A 13,745-nucleotide genomic window follows, 5' to 3' on the forward strand; every position below is an offset into this window, starting at 1 on the left:
TTTTAAAGTCTCACTTTGTTGCCCAGGTGCTCAGGCTGGAGTGCAGTGGTGTAATCTCTGCTCACTGCCTCACTGCAACTTCTGCCTCCTAGATTCAAGTGATTCTCGTGCCTCAGCCTCCCAAGTAGCCAGGACCACAGGCATGCACCGCCAAGCCCAGCTAATTTTTGTGTTTTTAACAGAGGTAGAGTTTCATCATTTTGGCCAGGCTGGTCTCAAACTCCTGACTTCAAGGGATCCACCTGTCTCATCTCCCAAAGTACTGGGATTGATTACAGGCATAAGCTTCTACACCCCGCCTATCAGTAGTTGCTTTTTTTCCCAGTGTACGTTGTCTCTATAGCCCCACAAGGCTATAGAGACAACGTACACTGGGAAAAAAAGCAATAGAGACAATGTACACAGAAAAAAGTATACAAGTAAGAATTTTATAAAACTAGTGTTTTTTAGGCTAGCAAATGGTTTGTAATGATTTCTTCAGTTTTCAAAAACTACCAAAAAATGAAAGATGGACATTTTACAGATGTTCCAAGGGCATTAACTATTATCAGTCAAGCTTCATATTTCTTTGCAAAAGCTTTTAACGCCAGCTGTGATTCTTTTAACTGCTGCTTTTAAAGGAAACTTGTGTCTATTGCTGTATGTATAGTTTTAATTGTAGGTATTCCATATGTGAATTTTAATTATTTATTTACCTCCAATTTTAGCAAGAGAGCACTAATCAGAAGCTTAAATAACTCACACCCTCTTACTCACCCTCACATAACTGATAGGAAAAGTTTAAAATGCTCTGTAGGGAAGGAAAAAAGTCAACACAAAAATATCTACAAAAATTACAGGAAGAAGAGAAATGATGAAAGTTTGTAGAGTATTAAAACATTGTGAAGTATACTTTATTTGATTTTTCAATATGTGTTCTGGAAATCATTAATATTGTCTGCAGCTGTTTCTTACTCAATACAGAGTGTTAGAATGGGAAGACTGTCACAAGGTTTGCAAATTACTTTAGCTTCAAATATTTTGCTATTATTTTTTCCTTATAAGAAACATTAGAAATTAATGCTGGAACAGTGGCTTTTAAACTTGCATGTGAAGAGGCAGCTAGGGTGCTTGTTAAAATGCAGATTTTCAGCCTTTTACTTAAAAGTTGTCCAGTTCTGATTTTTAAAATGTGTTCCAAGTGATACTGATGCAGGTGTCTCAGAATTAAATTTTGAATAATGCTGGGCTGGCTCAAGGGCACCTAGTGCCTGGCATAGATGTGTCCTCAAAGAAATTAAAAACTTCTGAGATGTATCTACAATGACAATGCTGATGAATGACAATGCTGTTGAATTAAAGCATTGTAAGGAGAGGAATTTTGCATGTTTCGTTCACAACTGATATGGTTTGGCTTGTTTCCCCACTCAAATCTCATCTGGAATTGTAACCACATAATCCCCATGTATTGTGGGAGGGACATAGTGGGAGGTAACTGAATCATGGAGGCGGTTACCCCCATGCTGTTCTTTTGATAGTGAGTGAGATCTCATGAGATCTGATAGTTTTATAAGAGGCTTTCTCCCCTTTACTTGGCACTTCTCCTTCCTGCCACCATATGAAAAAAGTTGTGTTTGCTTCCCCTTCTGCCATGAAATTAAGTTTCCTGAGGGTTCCCCAGCCATGCAAATCACTTAAACCTCTTTTCTTTATAAATTACTGTCTCAGGTATTTCTTCATAGCAGCATGAGAACAGACTAATACAACAGCCATGCTTCCAGCACTAAAATTAGCACCTGGCACAGAGTCAATAACTATTTGTTGAATGGATGTGTGAAAGAATTAAGTGAGCATGTTGGTACCTACTTTCTGAAGTTCATGCCCTTCAATGGACTTTCTATCCCATACTAACCATCCGAAGGCAAAAGATCTGTGTCAAGCATGCCCCAATTTGCTCATCAAAAGTAGCATTTTTGGGCTCAGAATAATGACATTAGGCAAAGTTACCAGTCTTGAAAGTGTAATTTTTATTTGAGTTTTCTTTTCTGACCTACACAACTTGAGTGTACCTGTAAGGAGCTGCAGTAACTTAGTGGATCACAAAAAATCAGCATCCATAATCCAAATGTCACAGAAATATGACACCCATAATCCCCACAAAATATCCATGTGGTTCTCAATGAACTACAGAGTTCCTATTATTTTTTCAGACCCTGTGAGCTTGTAAAATTTTCCTGCATTATTTGTCATGCTCTGAAACCAACTTGGTGTGATGTTTCAATATAGATCTAGAGGTATTGGATAGGCAGACCCACACAAACACATGATTTCTTTTTGAAATATTTCATGAAGACTGGGTGTCCAGGCAGAAGCCTACTGCAGTGGTGAAGCCCTCACAGAGAACCTCTACTAGGGAAATGTGAAGGGGGAATGTGGAGTTAGAGGCCCCACACAGAGTCCCCACTGGGGCACTGTCTAGTGAAGCTGTGAGAAGAAGGCCACTGTTCTCCAGATCTGAGAATATAGATCTACTGGCTTCTTAGACCCTGTAACTGGAAAATCTGTAGGGATTCAACTCCAGCCTGTGAGAATGGCCTTGGGGGATAAACCTCATAAAGCCACAGTGGCAGAGCCACCCAAGGTCTTGGGATCTGACCCCTTATACCACTATGTCCAAGATGTGAGAAATGGAGTCAAGGGAGATTATTTTGGAGCTTTAAGATTTGATTACTTCGTTAGTGGGTTTCAAACTGCATGGGGCCTATAGCCCCTTTCTTTTGGCTGATTTATCCTTTTTGGAATAGGAATGTTTACCTAATGTCTATAACCTCATTTTAACTTGGATGTCTATAACCTCATTTTAACTTGGATGTAACCAACTTGTTCTTGATTTTACAAGCTCATAAATAGAAGGGATTTGTCTTTCCTCAGATGACACTTTGGAATTTTAGTTAATGCTCAAAAGACTTTGGGGGACTGTTGGAAGGCAGGATAGTATTTTGCAGTGTGAGGAGGACACGAGGTTTGGGAAGAGCCATGGGAAGAATGATACAGTTTGGATGTTTGTCCTCATAAAAATCTCATGTTGAATTATAATCCCCAATGCTGGAGGTAGGACTTGTTGGGAGATGTTTGGATCATGGGAATGGATCAGCATGGCTTCATGCTGTCTTTTTGATAGTGAGCTCTTGCTCTGAGTTCACATGAGAGCTGGTCATTTAAAAGTGTATGACATACCTAGGAATATAGCTAGGGAGGTATCTACAAGGAAAAGTACAAAACACTACTCGAAAAAAATCAAGTATGATACGAACCAATGGAAGAATACTTCATGTTCATGGATAGAAAGATCAATTTTTTAAAAAATAGCCATACTGCCCAAAGCAATTTGTAGTTTCTATGCTATTCCTATCAACTTACCAATGACATTCTTCACAAAACTGTGGAAAAAACTATTTAAAAATTTCTGTGGAATCAAAATGGAGTCCAACTAGCCAAGACAATTCTCAGCAAAACGAACAAAGCTAGGGGCATCATACTATATGACTTCAAACTGTATTACAGGGCTACAGTAACCCAAACAGCAGGGTACTGTTACAAAAACAGGCACATAGACCAATGGAACTGAATGGAGAACTCAGAAATAAGGCTGCATACCTACAACCATGTGATCTTTGACAAAATTTAAAAAAAAAAAGCAATGGGGGAGGGACTCCCCATTCAATAAATGGTGCTGGGATAACTGCCTAGCTATAAGAATATTGAAACTGGACCACTTCCTTATAACATATACACAAATCAACTCAAGATAGATTAAAGACTTCACTGTAAAATGAAAACTGTAAAAACTCTGGAAGATAATCTAGGCAATACCATTCTGGACATACAAACAAACAAAGATTTAATAATGGAGATGCCAAAAGCAATTGGAACCAAAGCAAGAATTGACAAATGGGATATAATTAAATGAAAGAACTCTGCACAGAAAAGGAAACTACCAACAGAGTCACCAGACAACCTACAGTCTGGTGTGTTCCATGTCCCACGCTGCACAACAGTTCAAAGACCTAAGAGGGAACGATGGGGGATGAAGGAAGACACAGAGACGGACATATAGAAAGCTGGGCCAGGCAGTCTGGGAAAGTGAGAATGTTAGTTTATCCAGCCCCTACGTGTCTCAGAGTATGTTATTTTATATGTTCACAAAGCACATAGCAAAGGAAGAGTGTAGTTACTCAGAACAGCCTGTGGTTATAATTCTCTTACTTCAGTTAACATACTTCAGCTAACAACTATTTTGCAGCAAGGTCAGTGAAAGCTGATCATCTTTCTCTAGGTCTGTCTGCTCTTCTCTGAGACATACACATTCCCCTGTTATTGTTTCACTTCTCTAGAGTTCACCCAAAGTTCACAGTAGCCTTGCTGCTGATCCCCCTCAGAGAGGGTGGGCTACTCTGGCTCTCTACCCTACAGAATGGGAGATAGTTTTTCAATCTATGCATCTCATAAAGGTTAATATCCAGCATCTATAGGAACTTAAATTTATAAGAAAAAAATCCCACTAAAAAGTGGGCAAAGAACATGAACAGACAATTTTCAAAAGAAGATATACATCTAGCCAATAAGCATATGAAAAAAAACTCAAAAACATAATTGATCATTAGAGAAATGCCAATCAAAATCACAATGAGATACCGTCTCACACCTGTCAGAATGGCTATTACTAAAACATCAAAAAATCAAAGGTGCTGGCCAGAAGTTGAGGAGAAAAAGAAACATTTACACACTGTTAGTAGGAGTGTAAATTAATTTCAACCATTGTGGAAAACAGTGTGGTGATTCATCAGAGACCTAAAAGCAGAACTACCATTCTAACCATAACCCCATTTCTGGGTATATACCCAAAGGAATATAAATCATTCTATCATTTATGATAGAATGTCTTTAGACACATGCACATGTTCATTGCTGCACTATTCACAATACTAAAGACATGGAATCAACCTAAATGCTCATCAATGATAGACTAGATAAAGAAAATGCGGTACATATACACCATTGAACACTATGCAGCCAGAAAATAATGGGATCATGTACTTCAGAGGAACATGGATGAGCTGGAGACTATTATCCTTAGCAAAGTAGTGCAGGAACAGAAAACCAAATACTGCATGTTCTCACTTATAAGTGGGAGCAAGATGAGAACACATGTACACATATAGGAAAACAACATACGTGGGGTACAGTGATGAGAACACATGTACACATAGAGGGAAATGGCACCCTCCAGGAGGATGGAGGGTAAGAGGAGAGAGGGGATCAGGACAAATAACTATGGGTGCTGAGGTTAATACCTGGGTAACAAAATAATATGCACAACAAACCCCCATGACACGGGTTTACCTGTATAACAAATCTGCACATGTACCCCAAACTTAAAGTTAAAAAAAAATTACCTGTCAATTTAAAAATAAAAATGTAAAAAGAAGCAAAACATGAAATAAAAGTGTGTAGCATCTTCCCCTACTCTCTCATTCTTGCTTTTCCATGTGACATGCAAGCTCCCACTTTGCCTTCTGCCAGATTGTAAGTTCCCTGAGGCCTCATCAGAAGATGAGCAGGTACCCGGCACCATGCTTCCTCTATCACCTACAAAATCAGGAGCCAGTTAAATTTCTTTTCTTTGTAAATTACCCAGTTGCAGGTATTTCTTCACAGCAATGCAAGAATGGCCTAATACACATATGCTGTTAAAATGCTTGATCTTATAGAAGTTGAAGACAACTTTAACTGGAAGCTCATAAAGGAATGTCATTTTCTGGTACTGTTTAGCCAGGCATTTAATTTAGTCTTTCTATGACTCAATTTCTAACCTTTTTACAAAAGGAAACAAATTTATTAACTAACATAAAGCAACCATGCAAATTAGCAGTGATATTTACTACCTGAAAAAAAAAATCTCAGTTGTTACAATCACAATTCACATATGCTTTAACGACTTTGGCTCACAATTCTCCATCTGTATCCATGAAGAGTGATATTGTGGCTGGCAGTCTTCATATATAGATCGTAGTCCAAGATCTGATGTGGAATGGTGCTATTTATACAAATGTTTTAACCTTTTAACTTTTTTGGATCTCAGATATGTCATGTGGAAACAAGGCAAGTGGTACTTCCTTGGGATAAAAACATATGCAGGCTGGGCACAGTGGCTCATTCCTGTAATCCCATTACTTTGGGAGCTGAGGCAGGTGGATCACTTAAGGTCAGGAATTTGCGACCAGCTTGCCCAACATGGTGAAACCCCATCTCCACTAAAAATACAAAAATTAGCTGGGAGTGGTGGCAGATGCTTGTAATCCCAGTTACTGGGGAGTCTGAGGCAAGAAAATCATTGAATCTAGGAGGCAGAGGTTGCACTGAGCCAAGATCATGCTATTGCACTCCAGCCTGGGCAACAAGAGCGAAACTCTGTCTCAATAAAAAACAAAAAACAAAGCCATGAAAATTATGCAATTATACAATTATAGTGTTTTAAATTAACACACTATAATTGTAGATGTTTATGGGGTACAATTTGATGTTTCAATATGTACATATGTTGTATAATGATGAAATCAGGGAATTTAGTATCCATTACCTTAATGATAAATGAATTTATCATTTCTTTGGAGAAAGAAATCTTCTTGTGGAGATTATATTTTTAAAAGCCTATCTTCTAGATATTTTGTAATATATAATATCTTACTGTTAACCATCTAATGATGATTAACTCTACTGTATAATAGAACACAGGAACATATTTTTCCTGTCTAATTGTAACTTGTGCCTATTAACCAGCCTCTTCCCCTTCCTGTTCCTTCCCCTCCCTTCCCCTCTCCAGTCTCTGGTAATCACTGATCTACTCTCTGCAATGTTTCATAATATCATTTTTTTTTTTAGTCTCCACATATGAGTGGAATCATGCAGTAGTTGCCGTTCCGTAACTTGCTTATTTCACTTAACACAATATCCTCCTGATTGAAACATCACCTGGCAAAATGAAGAATTTCATTCATTTTGATGGCTAGATAATATTACATCATGCATATATATACCACATTTTCTTTAGCCATTAATACATTGTGGGACACAGGTTGATTCTACATCTTGGCAATTATAAATAGTGCTACAATAAACTTGGGAGTGTATATATATCTTCAACATATTGATTATATTTCCTTTGGATATATATTAAATAGTGGGATTGCTGGATCATATGGTAGTTCTATTTTTAATTTTTTGAGGAATCTCTATACTGTTTTGGATATACTAATTTACAATACCACCAACAGTATGTAAGTGTTGCCTTTTCTCCATATCTTTGCCAACACTTTTCATTTGTCTTTTTAATGATAGTCACCTTGATGATTAATGACGTTGAACCTTTTTTTCATGTACACATTGGCTATTGGTATATCTTTCTAGGAAGGTTTATTAATATCTTTTGTTCATTTTTAATTGGGTAATTTAGTTTTTTGCTGTTAAGTTGTTTAAATTCCTTATATATTCAGGATATTAACCCATTGTCAGATGTATAGTGGCAAATACTTCTCTCCTATTCTCTACTTTGTCTCCTTACTCTGTCGTTTCCTTTGCTGTGCAATAGCTTTCAGTTTGATGTAATCTCATTTGTCTGTTTTTGTTTTTGCTGCATGCACATTTGAGGTCTTGGTTTAAGAAGTCTTGCCTAGGTCAATGACATAAAGCATTTTCTCTTGTAGTTTCATCATTTCCAGTTTTACATTTAAGTCTTTAATCTTCTACTTAAAGTCTAGAATTTGTACTGATTTTGTATATGGTGAGAGGTAGTGGTGTAGCCTCATTCTTCTGCATGTGGATATCCAATTTTCTCAGCAACATTTATTGAAGATACTATCTCTTCCCCAATGTGTGTTTTTGGCATTTTTGTCAAAAATCAGTTCGATGTAGCTATGTGAACTATGTTTGGGCTCTTTATTATGTTCCATTGGTTTATTTATTTGTTTTTATGCCAGCACCACAGTTGTTTTGATGTTACAGTTTGGATCTGTCCCCACCCAAATCTCATGTTCAGTTGTAATCCCCAGTGTTGGAGGTGTGGTCTGGTGAGAGGTGACTGGATCATGCAGGTGGTTTCTCATGAATTGCTTAGTACCAGCCCCTTGGTGCTGTTCTTGTGATAGTGAGTGAGTTCTCATAAGATCTGATTGTTTAAATGTATGTAGCACTGCCCCCCACTTCCTCCTGCATCAGTCATGTGAAGTGCTGGTTCCCCCTTTTCCTTCCACCATGATTGTAAGTTTTCTGAGGCATCCCCAGAAGCCAAGCAGATGCCAGCATCATACTTCTTGTAATTGGCTAACAGCCTGCAAAACTGTGAGCCAATTAAACCTTTTATCTTTATAAATTACTCAGCCTCAGGTATTTCTTTATAGCAATGAGAGAAGGGCATAATACATTCGGTTACTATGGCTTTACACTATATTTTGAAGTCAGGCAGTGTGATGACTCCAGCTTTGTACTTTTTTCTCATGATTGCTTTGCCTATTTATTTTGTGTCTTTAATTTGATACAAAAATTAAGGTTTCTTTTTTCTATTTCTATGAAGAGTTCCACTGTTACTTTGATAAGAATTACATTGGCTCTATAGTTTCCTTTAGGTAGTATGAACATTTTAACACTATTGTTTCTTCCACCCTGTGAACATGGGGTTTCTCTCCACTTATTTGTGCCTTCTTCAATTTCTTTCATCAATGTTTTAGTTTTTAGTGTAGACATATTTTATTTCATTGGTTAAGTTTATTCCTAGATACCTTACTTTTATGCAGTGATTGTAAATAAAATTGCTTGACCTGATTACTTTTCAGGTAGTGTAATATTAGTGGGTAGAAATGCTACTGATTTTGTGTGTTGATTTTGTATCCAGCAAATAACCATATATTTGTTGTGCAGATCCCTTTTTGTCATTTGCTGGGGGAGGGGGGGGCGGGATAAGTGTCAGGAAACTGTAGTCAGCCATGTTGCTTCACTTGGAGTTTTAGGAAGATTTTTCTGTGTTCTAAAGTACTATTATTTATATCAAAAGTCATTGCATGTTTTGTTATTGGTAAACATGGAAATACTTGTGAATATTTCTTTGCATGGAATGATATATTGATGGAAGAAACACCTCTTAAACCCTTTAAGCATAGAAATCTGAGGCCACCCACAAATCATTATAATCAATCTCTAGATACCCTTAGATTGAATCACTTAATAAAAAGAAGACAGCAATGTAAAGCTGAAGTTTTCCACTCTGAAAATTGATATTTACTTTTTCTTCAATATAAATACTTTCATATGCAGTTAGTGGAAATATACAATTGATCCAACTACTTGGAAAATAGTTTGGAAGTATGCAATACAGTTGAGTATATGTATATCCTATGGGTGTGAATTCCACCCCTTGGTGGAATAAATGTACATATGTTCACCAAAAACATGTACAATTTTAATAGTAGTAATAGTATGGAATAGCCCCAACAGTAGCAATAACCCTGAATTAGAAATGGCTCAAATATCAACCAGTAGAATGAATGAATATATCATGTAAATGAGCAAACCATAGCTCCATGCAACAACACAGGTGACTCTGGCAAACATAATTTTGAGTAAGAGAAGCCAGACACAAAATAGCAGTTTTATATAAATTCATATATTTCAGTTCAAATAGCATAGATTAATTTGGCCTGTCCTAGAACTCTGGTCCCTTAATGGGATTGTAAAAATTCCATTGTCTCGTGGTCTGCTTATTTTTCCTAGTAAATTCAATGTTATGTCTTGTAATCAACCAACTCTGGAGGGTTAATGCCTTTCTATTTCAATGAACTCAAACTACTTCTATTAGACCAGTTATGACAATGAGCAAAGGAAAGAAATAGTCTGGAGAAAGAACTAGCTAGCTCTTTATGTATGGCAATCACTAGGTTTTTATCCACAAAAAAATTTTTGTCTGTTTTAATTAAGGATTTATTTTTTCAAGTAGATACATTGAAATGCTAGCAATGCAACTTGGAGAGAAGATAGCATTAACAATAGATCAATGTGTTAAGTAAGACCATAGCATACTTCCATACTTTTATAGAAGACAGAATACAGAACAAGTGCCAGATACACTATTAATGTCTCTTTAGAGGTGCTCCCTTTCCTCTGGCTCACTCCTCCTTTCCACCATCTCCTGCATTCTGATTGAGGGAAATCTTCAACTTCACCATATGGGATCATGACTCTACCCTGTATTCTAGAGCCTGGCCTTTTCAGTCCCACTGAGCACTCAGTAAAGCAGCCATTAAGGTGAAGACCATGGATTTTCTGTCTTTGGAATTTGGAAATTTGGGATTTGATCAGATGGCCTAGGAGCTCCCTACACATTTAATAACAGAAACTGCCTGGATAAATTTTTGCTTAGAAGCAATTGCAAAGGAAAGGCTTTGATGGTCTTGAATTTATATTCTCATTTATCTTTTGATATTATGTAATTAATTCCTACAACAGTAATAAAAACAAAAACCCTTTAAAAGAGATTGATTTTGATACCTTACTTTAAAATAACTTCCTAAAACATAATCAAGTTGGAATATTCTATTTCCTTGTTAGCTAAAAGCAACATTTCCAAAAAGTGAGGTTTTAATTTTCCAATTGGAAAAGAAAAATTATGAACAAAAGGTCAAGACTCTCACCTTGGAGGATGAATGTTTGAATGATTGGGAATAAATGTCCCACCAATTGAATAGATATTAAATAGTCACAATTTATTTTAAATACATAATAACTGCATATGTATACTTGTGAGTTTCAAAGTACTCTGTTAAGATCCTCATCTCCTCAGTAGATACTGACTGCTAGTCTAGTTATGTGAAAACTACTATCATAAGATTTTTTGGTGCCAATTTAAAATATAATTTTTTAAAAGACATTACATTTTCCACTTACAATACGGTGTTTATAAAGTGCAATGTTATGTCCTTCCCCTGTGCATATTCAAGTATTGAGAATGGTCAATAGTTAACTATAGCAGCTCAACTTTAAAACTGCCACAGAATTTGCTAAAAATTTGAATTCTTCAATGTTTTAACTGTGTGGAACAATGCTACATCTATACTTGGGCTGAGTTAGTCAACCTCTTCAATAGGGGCCCTGCGGTAGCATCAGCAGAGAGAAGAGCTCCACTATCAGGGAATCCCCCAGGCATTCCTCCTGGCATGCCTCCTGCACTCCGGTACAGCTTGGTAATTATGTGGTTGCAGACTTTCTCCAGCTGTTTCTGCCGATGTTCAAATTCTTCCTTCTTTTGCAGTCTGATTCTTAGCCAGCCAGCTGATAACTTTAATACACTTGTCAAGAATCTTCTGTTTGTCCTCAATGTTAATCTTGGCTTGAAGTTTCTCAACTTCAACAGCTGCTTTCATGTTGAATGTATAGCATTCAATTGAATTATTGGATGACATATTATCCTTCTGCTTCTCATCTTCAGCTCTTCCTGGACCATGCATTCAATGTCTTCCTTGCTTAAATGGTTCTTGTCATTAGTGATAGCACTTTTGTTCTCCTTTACTTACTCTGGGCCACAGGAGGATCCCTGTGGCCACAGGAGGATGACATTGAGGATGCCATTGGCATCAATATCAAAAGTGACTTAAATCAAAGAAACACCATGGTATGCAGGAGGAACGACTGTGAGTTCAAACTTGCCAAGCAGGTTGTTATCCTTGGTCATGGCACTCTCATTTTGATAAACCAGGGCTGGTTGTCGACATAGGTAATGAGGTCTATGTCTGCTTGGTAGGAATGGTGGGATTATGCTTAATGAGGACAGTCGTGACTCTGCCAGCAATTTCAATACCAAGAAAAAGAGGAGTGACATCCAAGAGCAGCAAATCTTGAATATTTTCAGGTTTGTATCCAGATAGGATGGCTGCCTGGAGAACTGTACCATAAGCAATAGCCTCATCAGGGTTGATACTAATTCAGCTCATTTTCATTAAAGAAGTCATGGAGAAGCTACAAAATCTTGGAGACGGAAATATAACCATGAGCCAAAACAATATCATGAATTTGTGACTTGTCTAGTTTGGCATTTCTAAGGGCTTTCTCTGTGGGGTCCAGGGTGCCATGGAACAGGTAAGCATTCAATTCTTCGAATAAGGCATGAAAAATGGAGATATAGAAGTCAATTCCGGCATAGAAAAAACAGATCTCAATACTAGCTTGGGTGCTGGAAGATGGAGTATGCTTAGCACATTCACAAGAAGTATGGAGGCGTCGGACAGCTCTGTTGTTCTCACTGATGTACTTCTTGTGCTTGTGCATGAGCTCAGCAATAAAATGGTTGACCATTCACTTGTCAAAGTATTCTCCACTAAAGTGGGTGACTATGGCTATAGATCTGACCTCAGAGATTCCATTCTAAACAATGAGGATTGACACATCAAAAGTGCCACCTCCTAGGTTAAAGATCAGCATGTTTCTTTCAGCTCCAACCCTTTTGTCTATAAGCAGTGGCAGCAGCAGTTGGCTTACTGATAATTCTAAGTGCATTAAGTCTAACAATTGTTCCAGCATCTTTGGTAGCCTGATGCTGAGAGTCATTAAAGTCAGCTGGCATTGTGACTACAGCATTGGTAACAGTCTTTCCAAGATAGGTTTCTGCAATTTTCTTCATCTTTATCAGAACCATAGAGAACATCTCCTCTGGATAGAAACTTTTTGTCTCTCCCTTGTATTCTGTGTGGATCTTGAGCTCATTCATTGGCCCACTACGAAGGGCCAATGCTTCATATTAGATTGGGCAACAGCATCATCAAATCTGCATCCAGTCAGATATTTGGCATCAAAAACCACGTTGTTAGGGGCGCATTGCAACTTGAATCTTTGCAGCATCACTGATCAATCATTCAGTATCAGTGAAGATGACATAGCTTGGAGTGGTTCCACTTCCCTGATCACTGGCAATTATCTCTACTTTTCTGTGCTGGAAAATACCCACACAACAGTAGGTAGTGCCAAGAACAATACCAACTGCAGGTCCTTTGGATATGTTTGCTTGCCTTTAGACATGGCATGGATTGTGAAGACACAGGAATCCTAAAAGCTGTCATCACATTCAATGGGCCATTATAGGAATTTTTTTTAAATGCTTCAAAATCCCATCACTGCACTTGACTTTAGCCAAATTTAGCTGTAGTGGGAAGTAGTTGTACTTTTGAGGTAAGATCTATTATTCAAGGTAAGATCTATTGTTAACAAACTAACTGGCTAAAAATTTGTTTTAAAATCATACCACTAAGTAATCTAATATTTTGGAACCCTTAAACATATTTGCTTTTGCTTCCAATTTCTCCACAATAATCAATACCTATTATAATGGCATCTCTAATGATTATTATGAATATTCTTCACCATATTTTAAAGGTAGAATATTCAGAGTGGAACTGTATGGTTTTGATTTTATGTTGTAAAATCTCAAGAGGGAAGCCACATATTCTCATTAGCATCACAGAAGCAAAGAACTTTAACTTAAAATAAAGCAGCTCCTATTCTCAAAAAATTGCTTTGGTTCGATCTTCTAACAGTGTTGCTCTCCTCTTTAATAAGTGACGAAGATGTAAAGTTATCATACATATTCTAATCTGGATCTCACATAGACTTCGTATCTTGCTAAAGTGTGACAGAGCCCACACTGCTTGCTCTGAGCTTCTGAATTTCAT

At 37.3% G+C, this 13,745-nt stretch overlaps 1 protein-coding gene and 1 pseudogene across 1 annotated transcript in view; both read right to left on the minus strand.

Annotated features, from left to right (window-relative positions):
- Positions 1-13,745, minus strand: part of CHSY3 (chondroitin sulfate synthase 3) — a 276,989-nt gene that overhangs the window by 36,916 nt on the left and 226,328 nt on the right. The gene's annotated exons all lie outside the window — the stretch shown is intronic.
- On the minus strand, positions 11,135-13,069 carry LOC108307194 (annotated as a pseudogene).

The sequence above is a fragment of the Cebus imitator genome, unplaced genomic scaffold (genome assembly GCF_001604975.1).
Source record: "Cebus imitator isolate Cc_AM_T3 unplaced genomic scaffold, Cebus_imitator-1.0 Scaffold76, whole genome shotgun sequence".
NCBI classification, from domain to species: Eukaryota; Metazoa; Chordata; class Mammalia; order Primates; family Cebidae; genus Cebus; species Cebus imitator.